Source organism: Pipistrellus kuhlii, unplaced genomic scaffold (assembly GCF_014108245.1).
Source record: "Pipistrellus kuhlii isolate mPipKuh1 unplaced genomic scaffold, mPipKuh1.p scaffold_m20_p_73, whole genome shotgun sequence".
Taxonomy (NCBI): domain Eukaryota; kingdom Metazoa; phylum Chordata; class Mammalia; order Chiroptera; family Vespertilionidae; genus Pipistrellus; species Pipistrellus kuhlii.
The window spans coordinates 1,167,022-1,173,261 of record NW_023425577.1 but is presented as its reverse complement, the minus strand read 5'-3'; the positions used below and the strand labels follow the sequence as shown (position 1 = coordinate 1,173,261).

The 6,240-nt window shown below is 40.4% G+C and overlaps 1 pseudogene; it reads left to right on the top strand.

The window, feature by feature from the left end:
* The first annotated feature begins 541 nt into the window (after positions 1-541).
* On the top strand, positions 542-1,495 carry LOC118710358 (annotated as a pseudogene).
* Positions 1,496-6,240: the final 4,745 nt, after the last annotated feature.

Sequence of the window (6,240 nt, the reverse complement as noted above, 5' to 3'; positions counted from 1 at the left end):
TCTGCCTGGCAAACACTTCCCCCTCAGCCTCCCACTTAGTCTTCCATGAGGTACCTGCTAAGTGTCCTCTGTTGGCCTGTCCTGGCTAAACACTATAAAAGAGAGCACCCCGTATTCACTTTCTCCACTTAATGTGATTTACTTTTTCTTTTGCAGCTGTACCATTGGATCTGTTTTATTATTTTTTAATTTGATAGTATTTTCCCCATCATTAGTTTATAGAGACTATTTTTCAGCCTCCTATACTCTGAACAGTGCCCAGAACATGGTTTATAGTCAATATATATTCCACAAATGCATGAGAGATATCCACAGTACAACAGCAATATACATTATGTTTGAAGAACAGGTTGGTGTAAAAAGAAATTCTAATGACAAATGACAATGGAGATACCGTAATGAGGATCAAATAACAGCAACAATGGAAATAATTTTCCTGATTCTAAAACATAAATATGTCATTGATTCTCAGGTACAAATGCTAACTAATGTGACATTTAGTTATAAATTTCTTCTATTTTCTGATAGACCCCTCTGGCATATGGAACCAGGCAATGATACCCAAATTTCAGCATTCCTTCTCCTGGGACTTTCACAGGCACTGGAACTGCAGCCCCTCATATTTGGGCTTTTCCTCTCCATGTACCTGATCACTGTGTTGGGAAACCTGCTCATCATCCTGGCTGTCAGCTCAGACTCCCACCTCCATATGCCCATGTACTTCTTCCTCTGCAACCTGTCCTTGGTAGACATTTGTTTCACCTCCACCACCGTCCCAAAGATGCTGTGGAACATCCAGACACAGAGCAAAACCATCACCTATGAAGGCTGCATTGCACAGATGTATTTTTTCTTACTCTTTTGAGGTTGGGACATCTTCCTTCTAACTATAATGGCCTATGACAGGTATGTGGCCATCTGCTACCCCCTGCACTACATAGTCATCATGAATCCCCGGCTCTGTGGACTGCTGGTTCTCGTGTCCTGGATCATGAGTATCTTGAATTCCTTGCTAGAAGGCTTAATGGTGTTGGGTCTGAGCTTCTGCTCAGACTTGGAAATCCCCCACTTTTTCTGTGAACTCAACCAAGTGGTCCAACTTGCCTGTTCTGACATCTTTCTTACCAACACTATAATGTATTTTTCAGCTGGGCTGCTATGTGGTGGTCCCTTTGCTGGGATCCTTTACTCTTACTCCAAGATAATTTCCTCCATACGTGCAATTCCATCAGCTCAGGGGAAGTATAAAGCATTTTCTACCTGTGCCTCTCACCTCTCAGTTGTCTCCTTATTTTATGGTACAGTCCTAGGTGTTTACCTCGGCTCTGCTGTTTTCCACAGCTCATACTCAAGTGCAATAGCCTCAGTGATGTACACGGTGGTCACACCCATGCTGAATCCTTTCATCTACAGTCTGAGGAACAGGGACATAAAAAGGGCTCTGCAAAGATTTCTTGGCAGTGAAGCTCTTCAAGGGCCAGTGTTACTAGGCTGAAGAATTTTCCAGGAATGCAGAGTGCAAATCCTCCCAGCCAGAAGTTCTGACACAAATAAAGCCATTTATTGGACTAGATGTAATTGAAAATTCTGTTATCTCATAGATTAACATGAATTACTTTAGTGTCATTTATTATATTATGCTGTTTTTAATACTAAGTAATTTTTTCTATTGTTTTACTAAAAGAATTGCCACGAATTATCCTACTTTTATGGACAAAGTTATACTTGAATATTATGGTCATTTGCATAATTTTATTGTAGAGTGAAATCTGAGACCAAAGTTTTCACTTATTTGTTCATCATTACTTTCTTTCTTTCTTTCTTTTTTGTTTTTTGTTGCATGCCTTTATTCTTTTGACTTACGAATAAGATCACTACATTGAAAAACTTACAGGTATAAAAGAAGTTCCAGTCCCAATAAAAAGTCCAAGAAAAGCTAATTAAGAGTGTTTTCCTCTTGTCCTTACAGACCTGTGGCAGTTGTCTTAGTCTCTTCCAGTTAGTAACAGGCAGCAACTATCAGCTAGGAAAAAGAACAGCCCCCAGGCCTGTGTGGTTCAGTGGTTGAGCGTAAACCTATGAACCAGGAGGTCACTGTTTGATTCTGGTCAGGGCACATGCCCAGGTTTTGGGCTCAGTTCCCACACTAGATTCCCAGGTCCTCAGTAGGAGGCAAGCAGGAGGCAGCACATTGATGTTCATCATTACTTTGTAGAACACTACCTTTATTGCTCTTCTTGATAATATAGACTTCAATGCGCTAGTATGTTTTATAGTTGGTCTCCTGGCTATATATTTTCATTCTATTATTGAGCTGTATGTACACATACCTACCATAGCCTCTGTCAAAAAATGACTATTAGACACATGTTTCCAAGAAGAATCTACAAGGAAATATGCCTTTTAATAGATAGATTGATCTAATATGGTTAGAGTTAGAGATTACCTTAAATGTGATAAAGCAATAATAGCTATACAATTTCTTACTATACAAAAATGTTTTTTCTTGGCACTTGTGTACTTAAAGTGTGGAATATGCTGCCTTGTGTAAGGATTTTTATTCATTGGGATGAAAGATTATGTGGTGTATTTTATGATTTTTCCTGGACTATTTCATTGTTTTTGCTTTAAAACTTTATTTTTTTACACTTTTTTAAAAGTGAGAGGGGGAGAGAGAGAGATAGAGATAGATGATAGATAGATAGATAGATAGATAGATAGATAGATAGATACATTCATATGAGAGGGAAATATTGATCAGTTGTCTCCCATACACATTCCAACTTATTTTCCAACCCACAGTCTGGAAATGTGCCCTGACTGGAAATAGAACCAGCAACCTTTCTGTGCATGGGATGATGCTCAACCAACTGAGCCATATAGGACAAGGCTCCTTGAAAGCGTTGTGTTCCCTACTAATGTGACTCTTTCTTGTGTTCTAAATTCACAATGTGTAGGGAGTGGCTATAGGATTAAGCTTGGACTGACCTGCTGGCAAAGCCACAAAAAAGTCCCAGCTTAGAGGGCACATCCCTCTTATCATAATTAAGCTTGACATTATGACACCCCTTAGATCCTATCTGGGTAGCTAATGGGCTGTATGAGGTGTAGCAAGTGCTGCCAAAACAAGTGAAACTCACAAGAACATTGTAACTATGGTGACCACTACCTTGTTTCCCTCTGACTATAAAATAAAGGCTCAGCTTGCCGTCTGGATCTGTTCTGTGGACTTAACCAGGCACAGAAGATCCACCTAGACGCAGTTTATTCTCTTTATCTGTCTTTTCTCCATCCTTTGCCACCCTCCCTTAGCCTCACCGAACCCTTGGCTGTGCTGGTGTGGCACAAGTGGCGCCCAATGCAGGGCTGAGTTCGGCCAAGGGGCACCAAATGTGGGCCTGAGTGTGAGGAACTGCAATTGTCAGGTGAAAGGATGCTCCAGTGAAGCACATGAGGAAAGCAAAAAGGAAGGGAAGGAGTGCCGTTTAGTAATAGCTAGGTGTAAAACATGGGAAATTCAGGATTGTAGGAAAAGAATTTATACGTATCCATGCTTAAGGCTATTCTCCAAGCAAGGGGCTGTTCTGTGAGGTATGAACAGCTTTTCGATTTGTTGGATTTTGTGAGTAAAACCTACCCATGGTTTTCTGAGGAAGGAAAGGTAAATATAGAGGCATGGGAGAAGGTAGGAAAACAATTTTGAGTTCATTATATGGCTGAAAGTCCAGAGGAAATGACTGCCTCTTCTTTTGGTCTGTAGTCCCTGATTTGAGACTGCCTAGAGCTCACTCCAGAAAGGGAGTAGATGAATGTGGCAGGGGAATCAAAACAGATGGAGAAAGGTTTCCAGAGGCTTCCAACTTCACCATCGGTGCCTCCATTGCCTCCTCCAGTCCTTGGGGCTACAGCTCCTGTGGGAGAGAGTCCTCCAGATGTGCGCTTCCTCCCAAATATGAGCGAGGATTGGAGGAAGAAAGGAAACAGCACCTGTTGGTTTGGGATACTGGGGGTGGAGATATGCTCAAGTATTGCCTCACAGCATGATCAATAATCCTACCTATGTCAGAATTTTGTGGCTGCAGCCATACATCCTATAAGGAAAAAAAAAAATATTCTGAGGCTTATATTATTCATTATATGGATGACATTCTCTTAGCTCATAAAAATGAAACACATCTAAATAATATCTATATAGATTTACAGGATTCTCTGCACTGTGCTGGATTATGCATAGCACCTGAAGAAGTTCAAAGGACATTTCCTTTTTCTTATCTTGGCAGCATTATTGAGGGGGGGGGGAAATAAAAACTCAGAAAATTCAAATTTGGATGACACTTTACTTACATTAAATGACTTCCAAAAATTATTAGGAGATATTAACTGGGTTTGACCTGCTTTAAAATTAACCACTGCTGACTTAAGCCCTTTATTTCATATAGTAAGGGGAGATTCATCTCCGTCATCCCCACGCTGCTTGACAGAGGAAGCCAAGACAGCCTTACATAAAGTTGAGGATGCTTTAAGTTCAGCATGACTTACTGTAGGACTCTCTTTCACGGCCCGCATGGAAAGAGTTCCAATTCAGGGTTCGGGTTCAGGAGAAGGGCCGCACACAAATGAAAAGAGCCTTGAAGAAATTCAATTTGGCGATATGGGGGGCCAGGCTGTAGTCCAATTCCAGTGGGAGAACTACTCAATGCTCTGGCCCTGCCATCCCCTTTTATTGAGGGTTTGGGGAAAACATCTTAGGCAACTTAAACAGAAATTTACATGTAGCCCTTAGGCAGGAAATAACAGAAACTTACATGGAATAAACAAGGTGGAGGCTGCTTCAGCTAACAATGTCTCAACTAAAGGTTTTCCAGCAACTTACTAGAATGGATTACTCCCTTCCTTTACAGGTTTTAATTTTCCCTACAACACATACACCCACTGGGGTCATTTGGCAAACCCCTGGAGTTGCTTGGTTTATTCTCCAACTAAGGTATTAACTCATTTCCATGATTTGGTTTCCCAGCTAATAGCTTTAGCCCACCTTCGAACAGGCCAATTAGTGGGCGGAGACCCTGACCTTATTGTGGTGCCATTTACAGCTATACAGCAAGGCTGGCTCTGGCAACAATCAACAAATTGGCAAGTTGCACTTGCTAATTTCTCCAAACAGGTTGGTAACCATTATCCAGCAAATAAGGTTTTACAATTTCTCTTAGTTACAACTTTTATCTTCCCAAAGATAATGAAGTCACAACCTATACCACAGGCATTAACAATTTTTACAGATGGATCCAGTTCTGGAAAAGCTGGATCCTACTGCAACAGAGGTGCAAAGTTCCTTCAAACCCCTTATGTTTCAGCACAATGGGTAGAAATACAAGCTCTTATCTATGCCTTGACAGATTTTGCTACGGAGACCATTAACCTATATATAGTGATGCTTATGTGGTAAGTATGGCCAAACTAATTGAAACGGCTACCATAGGACACACTAATTTGGAGGAACTCTTTCATTTATTTTTCAACCTTCAAAAAGTTATTAGAGAATGACAGTTTCCCTGCTTTTTTGGTCATATCCAATCTCATTCAGGTCTCCCTGGTCCATTAGCTATAGGCAATGATGCTATTGATCGATGCAAGGAGGTTACCCCATTTTCTCCTGCCCAGTCCTCCCATGCTTTGCATCATCAAATGCTGCTGCCTTACACAAACAATTCCGTATTTCTCAGGAGCAAGCTTGTCAAATTGTTAAGCAGTGCCTTCAGTGTGTAATTTATTGCCCTGTGCAGTCATTGGGGGGTCTTAAACCTAATCACACTTTTAATATTTTTAGGCTTTTCTTTTGTGTCAGAACAAAATGGGTTGCTTTTTAGAGATCCTTTCTGGTAGCAGCTCCGAGGACCCCTTCCACATTCACGGATCACACCAGCCTCAATACCCACTTACTAGTATATGTACACAAACACAGATTCATTTATAATCACATATTTTATGTTGAAAGAAAACTTAAGAGATGTTTGAAGAGGAGAAACGAAAATAATGAATTTTTGAATTAACATAAATTTAAAAGATGTAGAAATTTAGACAAGAAGATTTAAAGTCAATGGTAGACATCAACTTAAATGATGAATTACATTTCCTATGTGAATGCCTCAAAGGCACCAAAAATGGGAACACGTGTACATTTGTGCAATAAAAAATTCTCCACCTGCTAAAGTGGCTGAATATCTCCGAAATCATTAATTT